Genomic DNA, 13,405 nt, shown 5'->3' with positions numbered 1-13,405 from the left:
TGGGCTGTATAAATACATAACATACCTATATTGTCAGGGATGTGTGTATAAATACATAACATAACATACCTATATTGACAACGATGGGCTGTATAAATACATAACATACCTATATCGTCGCGGATGGGCTGTATAAATACATAACATGCCTATATTGTCAGGGATGGGCTGTATAAATACATAACATACCTATATTGTCACGGATGGACTGTATAGACACATAACATACTTATACTGTCAGGGATGGGGTGTATAAATACATAACATACCTATATTGTCAGGGATGCGCTGTATAAATACATAACATACCTATATTGTCAGGGATGGGCTGTATAAATACATAACATACCTATATTGTCAGGGATGGGCTGTATAAATACATAACATACCTATATTGTCAGGGATGGGCTGTATAAACACATAACATACCTATATTGTCAGGGATGGGCTGTATAAACACATAACATACCTATATTGTCAGGGATGGGCTGTATAAATACATAACATACCTATATTGTCAGGGATGGGCTGTATAAATACATAACATACCTATATTGTCAGGGATGGGCTGTATAAATACATAACATACCTATATTGTCAGGGATGGGCTGTATAAATACATAACATACCTATATTGACAAGGATGGGGTGTATAAATACATAACATGCCTATACTGTCAGGGATGGGCTGTATAAATACATAACATACCTATATTGTCAGGGATGGGCTGTATAAATACATAACATACCTATATTGTCAGGGATGGGCTGTATAAATACATAACATACCTATATTGTCAGGGATGGGCTGTATAAATACATAACATACCTATATTGTCAGGGATGGGCTGTATAAATACATAACATGCCTATATTGTCAAGGATGAGCTGTATAAATACATAACATGCCTATATTGTCACGGATGGACTGTATAGACACATAACATACTTATACTGTCAGGGATGGGGTGTATAAATACATAACATACCTATATTGTCAGGGATGGGCTGTATAAATACATAACATACCTATATTGTCAGGGATGGGCTGTATAAATACATAACATACCTATATTGTCAGGGATGGGCTGTATAAATACATAACATACCTATATTGTCAGGGATGGGCTGTATAAATACATAACATACCTATATTGTCACGGATGGGCTGTATAAATACATAAACATACCTATATTTGTCCAGGGATGGGCTGTATAAATACTTCAGATGTTTTTTACTTCAATACTGTAATATCTATCCACACAGTGCTTAGTTCAAAGCTATTAATATATTCGAGTCATGGTAGTGTAGATGTGTTAGCACCAGGTAGGTGTTTATCACGTATTACATTGTATAATGTAGTGAAGGAATACCTGCCACAAGTGGGAGGGTCTCATAAAATCATAAAAGCTAAAATATATAAAGGACAAAAGCATATCACTTCAATGTAATAACAACGAAAATAATAAAGAGTCTGAGGCGATTATTTTCCAACTGAGTTGTGAAATCAGCCGTCCCACCGATAAATAAATAATATGAGATTTTTAAATTTAAATTATGAAATTAATTGAGCAATAATAAACACATATGACTATTAAACTTAAATACACCTCGATTTGTTACAAATAATAATGAGTACTAGCAGGCGCCCCTACATTAATCACGTTGTTGAAAAAATAAAAGCCTCATGGACTTGTAATACCTCAGGCCCATAAAGTACATAGTAGTAAAAAAACTTAAAGTACACAGTTTTTCTAATGATTATAAAAATACCACATAAAATTGCCAATTATATTAAAACGACATATCACACTTGGCTATATCCAATATGGAAGGGAGGTATCATTGAATGTTTATCACAAATGGAACTTAATTATTCAAAATTTGACATGACAAAACGTACGACTGTTTTTGGGAATGTTTTCAATTTTTATCGTTTATGCGGACAACAGGAATAAGTAAGGCACTGCTTCCAGTACCCTAAAATTTTACGGTAGTAAAAATTATATGTCATGGTGTATTCATCGTTTCACCATAAACAGCGTGACGAATTGAGATGTTGCCATGTAAGATTTATTTAAGTTTATTTACTCGTTCGTACCCCTGTATTTTCCTACATAATTTAAATCATAAAAGTACTGAGATAGCGTACACTGTCAAATGTTTACCCGACCGACTTTACTGTTAAGAGTAGAATGGTGATGATGAGTTAGCGACCTATATTCAACCAAACCTGTAGGTTTTCGGAAATAAGTGGGAAATCATCATGAAAAATTTCATGTTTATATAATATTTTCATTTAGGAAAAATTCATACTTATTACTTGTTGAACACAGTGGGACATATAATACTGAGCAGTTGAATGAATATAACAGAGTTCATATCTCCATACTCAGGGTCGAGCTGCTTTCCGGGATCACTTACGATCTTCTACACCCCTGGGACTATCTTCATTAGTCGGATGCTCGGGAATTAATATTGTCCAGCGGCTTATCGGCATTTCTAAAGGCGTGTGGGCAGAGTTGATGGGAGGTTAAGTTGTGTAATGTACACCAGAGAGGCAGTCGAGGGTGAAAAGTTAATGGGAAAATGTTGTAGTCGACTTCCGGAAATCATATGTGGTAGGTGTGGGAGTTACGGGTAGTGAGAAATTATGACATCTTCTTTATGTTCGATGATACATATGAGGTTAAAGTTTTCTCAGGATTATTAGTGTTGAAAATTGAAGGCACGTCAGTGATAAAAAAGAAAAAAGAACCATTTGGACCGTAATCCAAAAGGCTAGGGCAAACTATTTCACCGTTTGAAGATTACAGAGCCCCCTATGGGAGTGGTGAAGAGCTGACGACGCCCGATAAGGGCATCAAAGTCCTAAAGCACGAGTCCAATTCCTACGTAAATGATACCCGTTTGATAACCGGCTACTGAGGCCCTTTAATGTACATCCAAATGTACTTAAGTATACCTGTTCAATTCTGTTTGCGCCTCAGTCCATTATTACTATGAGATATAGTAGCAGGGGTTGCAGAGAGATGCGTCGGTAAGGTATCGGGAACCCCTTGAACAATAAACTCCGTTATGATTGCTGAGAGATTTGATATTTTATCATATACACAATGCCAGTTGTTGTTGCATCCTCCTAGTAAAAATAAGCATGGTTTTAAGTGTAAAAAATAATGACACCTTATGTTTCCTTTGGCCAGTGTCGTTTAGATGAGTGAATTGCAACCATCAATGTTTGACTCGTGCTCAGGGGCTCTGATAGTTGTGTAGTAGAAGGTGTATAGGGAATTGCCACATTGCTATTCCCATTTGCATTGATCGGTAGAAAGGCAGAAACTAAATTTTGGTGGTACCTCGCTTTAAACATTAGCTAATTAGTGAGTTAGCTCAATCAAGTAACACTCAAATTGTATTAGGCGGCTATATGTCTCATTTTAATTCAGTTCTAGTTATCGCGGGGGGAAGTAAATTTGATGTATACCATCAAAAAGTTAACCATTGGTTACGTGATGTTACACATCAAAAAGTTTGAACCAAATTAAGCTGATTACAAGTTATAATCATAGTAAGTTTTTTTTTTCTTGCGGCCATTGTATATGGACGATAACACCGTCCTTTCATTGTATATTTGTAAATTGGAACTTACATTTAGTTTTAATTCAAATATGTCATGTGTAGTGTAAATTCATTATCACACCGTCAATGTAAATAATACATGACCCCAGTTAGTTACTGGTTAAAACGTGGCGCTATATGACTATATAAGAATACCCACTGACAACTACACACTACTGTAAACCAACTTCGTGGTGTGTGAGGGGGGGGGTATCATTTGTATATTGTGAATTTTCTAAAATAAAGTTCATACGCAAATTGAATATTTTCGCCCTAACGAGTTAGCGGGTTGTAGGCGCAGCAATTATACAAATCGGCCTTTTAGATTATCCCGAGAAAGATAATTACCATGAAAATAGACTTGCTAGAAATGGAAATCGTGAAAAATTAGTGTTACATGTAGGTTGCAAAATTAAAGATGTGATAATACGGGGTAAATGAATGCTTGATTGTACTTTGTAGACGGCTTGCAGTTTGTGGGGGGGTACATAGGTAGTCTATAAAAAAGCCTCAGTACATGTCTCTACGTGTATTTTATTAAATAATGTTTTTCAATAATAGATTAAACAGATGTGAAGTGTAATGCTTTACAACACCGTCTATGATAAATATATATACAGTTAGTTTCTGTTGTTTCAGTCCGCTATACGACTAAAAAAATGATAAATAACCCACCTGTCCACTCTACACACTACTGTAAACCAAACTCTGGAGTGTTCATTTTATACATTTGTATTTGTGTGTTTTCTAAATTAACTTGTATCTATCGCTAATATGATACAATCGTATTTCCGTTAACAGGTTGTGGTTATTTTTTTTGTGGGTGGTGTTAAGCAGCAATATTGTTCAAATTACAGTGCTGGAGTGTCCGGAGAAAATGTAACATAACCAAGGTTGTAATGGACACTGGGGTGGGAAATCCTTGCTTGGGGATGTCCAGTAGCTAGTTTGTACCATAAAATGACTGCCATGGAAATTACTGTACTAAAAAAAAAATTCAGTATGTAGCTTTGCCATCAATATGTTACCAATGAAATATTTATTTTTCTGATAAATGGAGAAGATGAATCGGTTATTTTCATTTATATGTACAATTGCAAACATAGTTAAATGCCTCTTACATGGGTTGTAGAAAATAATTGTGTAGTTTTTGTTTTGTGGGGATACTGTTAAAACATTGGATGACTGTGTCTTTTGAGGAGCGGTTCACTCCATATTCAAAATCTGGGGGATGTATATATGTAAGAACATGAGTACAGTTTTTATTTCTATATGATTTAAGTTTTGTTTTGTAATTTGGGAAGGATAACAGTATCCTGATTATTTTTACTGTAGGACTGAATAAAAAAAAAAATAGAAAAAATATCAGCATAGATGATTACAATACAAAGTTAAGTCCATAAGGTGTTCGCCATGATGGGTGCGGCACTGAGGTCCTCAATTATTATATGTCATTCTGATTTGTTTGGGGTTACAATACAGGCTATCAGACATCATCCTAATTGCAGTTTATTATGCAAATTGGGAAAAAAAATATGTAATAAATACATCATACTGCCTGCATGGTTTTTCTCTGTTATGGTTTGCAGCATTGTACATATGAATCATTTGATATATATAACGCTCTTTTGAAACAGTTAGACTAACATTCATTAAAGATCCTTTTCATACATTGGTCAAGGTGTTGTTTATATTTAATATGATTGTCTTTAAGCTACGCCTCGACTCGCCAATGAGTAATGTGTATTTACTGACCTTGAATTAAATTTTTTATATGATAATGAGAAAAATAATACTTAAATTTTTCTTAATCAGTAAAAGCTCATTTATAATATGAATGTTGTACAGTAACTGTAAGTTATATTTCCCAAAATAAAAAAAAAAATATTCTTATTTCTGTTATCAGACAACTAAATATTCATGAATTTCAGCTTATAATTTATATAATTAAACTTAGGTAGGTGTCGTCGGTTGGTGTTCCTTGTATTAAATTTATGGTATATAGAAATAAAGTCTCTTCATACATGTAGTAACATTATTACCTGAAATAGGAATTTTGTGCTTTTATCTTTACAATGAAGGTATAACACCTAATGTCAGCTGGGCTATTGACCCCTTTGGTCACTCCTCGACAATGACCTACCTACTACAGCGGTCAAACCTTGAGAAAATGGTCATCCAAAGAGTGAGCTACCCTGTCAAGCAGCATTTGGCATCTGAGAGAAACTTGGAATTTTACTGGAAACAGGCTTGGGGTAATTCATTCTTATTACAGTGTATCTGGAATAATATCTTTCCTTTCATCAAGGTGTACATATCTTTGCAAATAAATTCGCTATGTGCGACAATATTCTTTTGAATGCTGCACAATAACAATGAAGAAGAAGAAGAAGAAGAAGAAGAAAGAAAAAATTACAAGCTGATACAACCAATGTAGCATTCTTGATCAAGACCTTAATTTAATGAATATTTTTATACCCTGTATTGACTTCATGTCAAGTTTAAAAATATACGTTTTTAAACAGGTTTTATAGCTTACATAAAAATAAAGTATATATCTGTATTTGATTTATTCTTCACTAAGTTCTGAAGTATCAGCTCAAATTCATCTGTGAAAATGTAAATGTAAAGAATTTAATGATAAGTGTAAAATGATGTCAGTCCCATTTCTGTTTTCCTATACAGGAAGTGTTTTGATTCTGTTTGTACGTACATGTTGTAGACCACTCCCACTCGACGGCCAGTCTTTGTCACATGATGCCATTCCTGTCCTATGCTGTGCCATTTTCCTGCGGCCCTGATCCTCAAGTCTGCTGTAAACTGGATTTTGTCAGGAACAAGTGTTACTACGGACTTCAATCAATCCCACCCATCCGTGTTGATGACAGTAATGTGGCTTACCTGTAAGTATAATGGTTTATACATCTACATGTGGCTCAAGATTTGAAATGTAAAGAAAGTCATACAAACAAACAATTAAATTCTGGTCAGGGATATATTCATTGAATATCAACCATAAAAATAAACAGTAGTTTTGGAAATAAAATGTGAAAATCTGTTTTTTTATATTAATTGTTAGTTAATCAATCAATTCCAAGTTTAAATAAAATACCTGGCCCGATTTCTCAAAACAAACTTAAAGAGACAATTCGCTCAAGTTAATTCTTTTACATAATCAAGAAGCAAACTATGGCATAAATGTATTGTTCTACATTTCTTATGAAACATATAACATAAAATATTGACAAATTCCACGTCAATGTTTAGTATTTTAATTGATACCGTCGTAAATACAAATCATTGATCAATACGATTTAGCAGGTACAAATGTACGATGTACTCATACCGAGCCAAAGTCACGCAAGCCCTGTTAAGCACTAGTGAATTGTATGAACTTGTGAACATTTAAGCCACGAGGAGGTGATTGCCGAAGTGATGTTGCGTAATACATTCGATTTTGACTGCAAGAGCATCCAGTTTCGTCTCTCGAATAAAGATGTAGACCGCGACACAGCCATGGGTGTGAAATGCGAGATGTCAATGTTCAACTCGCTCCGGTGTCGCCATGCTACACCTTGTGAGTCAACTATATTTAGCTGTATGGCCGGACCCAGGTCCCGGTGACAATGCTGCGAAGAGAACACTCGCACTAAGCACTAGTCACTCCATACCCCAATGCAATGTCACGCCTGTCAATCAAACCTCCTACGACTCACTCTCCTTACTTACACCGCATTCATCACCACACACCTCCAATGGGTCCTGTCTTCCCCCCCCCGGCCCCCCATCCCCCTCTCCCTACACACCCTGTTGGCTGATAGTAACCCCCTCCCGCTCATCCGATTCTCCAATTTCCATTGTGAACTGGAAATTTTTGCCGATCTATGTACAAAATCTTTAATGTCTTCTTAGAATGAATTCTGTCCCTTTAAGTCAAAAACTGACTTCAGTCCATTAAATATTTTCACATTAAGATTACACAAGAGAAAAAAACTTCAGTCTTGGACTTAAGTTTGCAGCTTTGTTTCGAGAAATTTGGGGAATTGTCTCTTTTGTAACTTAAGTAATGTCTCTCTAAATTAAATGTGTCTCCAGATAATAGATGTTGTACTGCTGCCCAATTAATATAGAAAGGTTTATATTTTTTTGGGCATGCATTTCAATAGATTTTTAATTAAAACTTTATTATTTTTTTGGGCATGCCAATCAACGCAAGTACAATGGCACTGCAATTCAGTAATGTCATAGGAGAACAGGCTGCATATAGGCTCAATTTATACATGATAGGTTAATTATTAGTACAGTGCACGGGATTTTTTGGAAAAAATTCCAGAAGAAGGCTGAGTATACATGATAGGTTTATTTTTGGTACAGTGCACGAGAGTTTTGGAAACAATTCCAGAAGAAGGCTGAGTTATACATGATAGGTTTATTTTTGGTACAGTGCACGGGAGTTTTGGAAACAATTCCAGAAGAAGGCTGAGTTATTTAAACACGGAGTATTACTAGTGCCACATGGTGACGACTTCTACTACAGCGAGGCGATAGAGTGGGAACAACAGTTTGGTAACCTCACCAAAATTATCAACTACATCAAACACTAAACCCACAGCTGAAGACCAAGGTGAGAGACATCTATTGGTGTGGAGATATTGTGTCAACAATTGTATTAAATATTTATCTTATTCAGTTTTGTTTTGTTTTCATCAATTTTGAAGAGATTTTTACATGATTATTTATCTATTATTTATAGAAGACTTGTGTGAGAATAGCAGTGTCAATGAGTAAGCTGAAGATTTGGTTTATATGGTCCAGCTATCTGATTATTTCTGATCCTTTTGTATTTTTCTTTGGTGCACACAAGTTTTCATTCTGCACCATCACTATTTTACAGATCAGATTTGGAACACTGACTGATTATTTTAATGCAGTGAACAAAAGGTCAACGCTAAGCCTACCTACATTAGCTGGAGACTTCTTCACCTACACTGACCGCTCTGACCAATACTGGAGTGGCTATTACACGTCTAGACCTCACCTCAAACTCATGGCCCGTAAAATCCAGGCTATCCTCAGGTACAGTAGTTATATCCAATGGATAGTATGACACCATTTCATCACTTATAAACAGGGAGTCTATAGGATTTTATACGTAGTATGGCACAAAACTTATTGAAGTCTTTACCAAAACAACAGAGTTGTCCAAGTCATGCAATGGTATAGTCTACATCAGTGCAAATGTAGACAGCTGTTCTAGAACACAAACAATTTAAGCTTTATTTACTCAAAACATATTTGATATGCAGTTTATAATACTGCATGGTAACATTTTTTTAGGTTTAAGTAGGGTGGCATATTATAAATATTGTTTGAATATCATTATTTACTGTCAGACTCTCCAGTAATTGTGCTGTTACTGTTGGCAGGTCAGTAAAGATTCTAATCTCCTCGTGTATCGCCCTGTGTTGTTACTGTTGGCAGGTCAGTAGAGATTCTAATCTCCTCGTGTATCGCCCTGTGTTGTTACTGTTGGCAGGTCAGTAGAGATTCTAATCTCCTAGTGTATCGCCCTGTGTTGTTACTGTTGGCAGGTCAGTAGAGATTCTAATCTCCTAGTGTATCGCCCTGTGTTGTTACTGTTGGCAGGTCAGTAGAGATTCTAATCTCCTTGTGTATCGCCCTGTGTTGTTACTGTTGGCAGGTCAGTAGAGATTCTAATCTCCTTGTGTATCGCCCAGGCCATACATACAAACACTATCGGACACCTAGTAGAACAATTAGAGGACACATCCAATCTGCAGTCCTACAGACAAACTTTGTCTTTGTTTCAACATCACGATGCCATCACCGGGACATCCAAACGAAAAGTTGTCAGAGATTATGGAGACAGGTGAGAAAATCTAATGTTATTTTCATTATCAAATAGAATCTCTTTTAAGCCCACTATCATCTGATCACATTTTGTCTGTGGTCCAGGGTCCATCCGTTCATTAATAATTCTTGTTATCGCTATTTCACAGACAATGTTGAAGGGATCTTTTCTTAAATTTCATATGAAATTTCCCCTAGGGCCCTAGTTATGCATATTGCATTTTTTGGACCAATCAGTCAACAAGATGGCCACCAGACAGCCATCTTGGATGTTGTAAGTTGAAGTTTGTTATCGCTATTTCTCAGAAAGTACGGAAGAGATCACTCTGAAATTTCACATATAGGTTTCCTAGTGCCTAGTTGTGCATATTGCATTTTGGGACTCGATCAGTCAATAAGATGGGCGACAAGCAGTCATCTTGGATTTTGATAATTAAAGTTTGTTATTGCTCTTTCTCAGAAAGTGCTGAAGGGCTCATTCTTAAATTTCATATGTAGGTTCCCTAGGGCCGCCAGGCAGCCATCTTGGAGTTTGGTAGTTAAGTTCCCTCAACGGAGGTTGGAACTTATTGTGTTTGCTCCATTTCTTATTCTTCTACTTTCCTTGTTTCTCTTTGTTCTGTCGTGTATTTTGTTCTGACCATTTTTTAGAAACTATAATGTGGATCGCCATCGTTTTTGATGATTTTGACCTGCAGAAGTGTTGACCATTTTTTTTTCTCGACGATCCAAGATGGCCACCACAGCCTTTCATTGTTCAAAATTTTTCAAAAGTTTCAATATGTAGTTTACATCAGATTCTAAATTTTTAAAGGCAACCATTCTTTGATTTTTGGTAGGAAAAGATTTTATAGCTAGTTGTCATTTACTGAAGGGACTCAAAATGCATATGTAGGTTCCGCTTGGGCCTTTGTTTTCATACTGACCTTTTGGGACAGATCAGTCAACACGTTGGCCTAGGTCGCCATCTTGAATTTGAAGTTTGTTTTCACTATTGCTGAAAAAGCACTGCATGGATCTGTCTCAAATTCCATATATAGATTCTACATGGGCCCTAGTTGTGCATAGTGTATTTTGGGACCAATGGTCAAGTCAGTCATCATCTGGGATTTTGAGCGTTGAAGTTTGAAAAGCAAAAGAAAAGATCCATCTGACAATTATCAGACAAAGATTTAATCTTTGGTGGCGCCAAAAACCCTGCAGGTATCTATTGTTTTATGTGAGAGATTCAGATTCCTGTGGTAGTTTCCACGTAACCTAGTGATACACCTAACTTAACTAGTGTCCACACTAACTAGTGAACACCTAACTTAACTAGTGTCCAATCCTAACACTAACTAGTGATCACCTAAAATTAACCTTCCTTAAATAGTGAACTACCTAACTTTAACTAGTGTCCACCTAACCTTAGAATTTTTTAGTGTCCACCTAACTGAATAACCTAATACTAGTGAACACCTAACTTAGTATTAGTGAACACCTAACTATAAGATATAGTGAACCACCTAACTTAACTAGTGTTCCACCTAACTAGTGATACACCTAACTTAACTAGTGTCCATCTAAACTTTAGATATATACATTTAGGATGTGTCCACCTAACCTTAACTAGTGTCCTAACCTAAACTTGTGAACACCAAACTTAACTAGTGTTGTCACCTAACTAGCTGAACTCCTAACTTAAAATAGTGTCCAATCTAAATTTATATCGTGTCCACCTAATAGTGAACTACCTAATCACCTAACTAGTGTTCACCTAACTAGTGAACACCTAACTTAACTAGTGTCCATCTAACTATTGATATATACGTGTCCACCAAACTTAACTAGTGTTCACCTAACTAGTGAACACCTAACTTAACTAGTGTCCTTCTAACTATAGATATATAGTGTCCCCACCAAAACTTAAATAGTGTCCACCTAACTAGTGTCCACTAAACTAGTGAAACACCTAAACTTAACTAGTGTCCATCTAACCACTAATACATAGTGTAACACCTAAACTTGGGGGGATGAGGAACTAGTGTCCACAGGAGGGTCTAACTAGTGAAACACCTAACTTAAACTAGTGTCCATAACTGTAACCAAATTTAGTGAAACATCCTTGTGAGCAAGGGGAACCAAATTACTACGTGTTCACCTAACTAGTGAACACCTACTTAACTAGTGTCCATCTAACTATAGATATATAGTGTCACCACTTAACTAGTGTTCACCAAACATAGTGAACTAGTGTCCATCTAACTTTTAGATATTATAGTGTCACCCAAACTTAACTAGGGTTCCCAATAACTCGTGTCCACCGAACTTTACTAGTGTCCCACATATAAGATTGGTGTGGGAGATAATCAGCATGTGTTTTCCTCACAATTATGGAACATTTGACTTTATGGGGAAGATGTTTACAGAATTGTTTGGTATTTTTTTTACTCTAGTTGGGATCCAAAGCTTTGATTTCTCTATGAATTCAACCCATCGCCAAGATAACATTTATAGATCTCTAGTTTCTAGTTGATCCTAGTAACACAACAACTACAAAGATTTGTTTCTTATCTCCAGCGTTGCAGGGTGCCTTTGAATGGAATCTTATGCTACAACTTTGATTCACTGTTGGCTCTCACCAAGGTGAATGCCATGGACCGTTTTACACCTGTTGATAGTACAATTAGTATGTTAGATATAGCCCCAAAAAAAATTGTCTGTTTAGAGTAACCAACACGATACCTATGTTTTTAACCACCCAAGATATATTTTAGCCCCCCTCACCTGGCCGAAGGGTCCGTGTGAGCTTAAGTCATGGCGCGGCGTTTGGTCGTATTTCCGTCGTCCGTCAACATTTCCTGTTAAATCGCTACTGGTCATCCAAGTTTTGCATGGAAATGTAAACAAATTTGTGGCCAGAAAACATCATTTTTGGAAACAAAGGGATCATTGTTTGTATAGATTTAGACTCTGACCCCCCGGTGGGGGCAGGAGGGGTGGGTGCCCAATAAGGGATACATACAGGTAAAATCATTTTTAAATCGCACTTCCCCAGTCTTACATTATTGAATGAGACAATGTAAACCAAATTTGGCCAGAAACTTCCTTGGGGGAATGAGGAACAGCTTTTGCATAAAGGTTTATGGCTATGGTCCCCCAGCATGCAGGTGTTCCGTGGCCTAATAGGTGGAAATCGAGTGTAAAACTCATTAAAATCGCTTACTAAGTCATAGAGTTATGTACAAACTGTAAGCAAATTTAGCCAGAAACCATCCTTGTGAGAAGGGGACCAGGAGTTTGTAATAAATTTTGGCTCTGACTCACCGGGGGCAGGTAGGGGCAGGGACCAATTGGAAAAATAGAGTGAGTATCACTTAAATGTCACCATAATACTATAATATTTTTTGTGGAATAGAAGGATTCAAAAATGTTTTATCTAACAGTACATTAATGACTTTACTGTCAAGTGAATGGACAGGAACATTATGACAACGCTCCTGAACAAAAATAACAACTTGTAATAGAATCGAGAATCTGAACCAGAAGCTGTTAATAGTATACAAACAGTCCTACCCATGCCAAGGTGAAAAGATGTAGTGATGTTATACTTCACACAGAGATCAAAGGTCAATGGTCATGGACCAGTACCACACATAAACTACAAGTCATCTCAGGTCAACCCTGTGTGGAGCTTCCAAGGTTACACTGCCAACTTGATATTTATGAGAGTATAGATGCTGTTAGTAATACTTTCACTCACATAGGTGTACCGGATATGAAGAATATTAATTGAGGAAGAGTGCCATTTGCTTACGATTAACGTATAGTTATAGAAATATTCAAGGACATGTAATTCAAGCCTCGATAGTGCAGCATGTTAATACAATAATGATATTTCCTTTCGTTTGTTCAATGTCGTTTCTCTAAAAGTCA

At 36.4% G+C, this 13,405-nt stretch overlaps 1 protein-coding gene and 1 long non-coding RNA gene across 2 annotated transcripts in view; one reads left to right on the top strand and one right to left on the bottom strand.

Annotated features, from left to right (window-relative positions):
• The window catches only part of LOC138319084 (alpha-mannosidase 2-like), a 47,273-nt gene that overhangs the window by 5,558 nt on the left and 28,310 nt on the right, over positions 1–13,405 (bottom strand). The window lies entirely within an intron of this gene.
• Positions 8,065–9,528, top strand: LOC138319089 (uncharacterized). Its single transcript, XR_011207950.1, has 3 exons — positions 8,065–8,243; positions 8,514–8,695; positions 9,321–9,528. It is a non-coding gene; the product is annotated as an uncharacterized lncRNA (long non-coding RNA).

This window comes from Argopecten irradians, chromosome 3 (genome assembly GCF_041381155.1).
Source record: "Argopecten irradians isolate NY chromosome 3, Ai_NY, whole genome shotgun sequence".
Classification (NCBI taxonomy): domain Eukaryota; kingdom Metazoa; phylum Mollusca; class Bivalvia; order Pectinida; family Pectinidae; genus Argopecten; species Argopecten irradians.
Note: the sequence above shows the minus strand (reverse complement) of the source record. Positions and strands in the feature narration are given on the sequence as shown.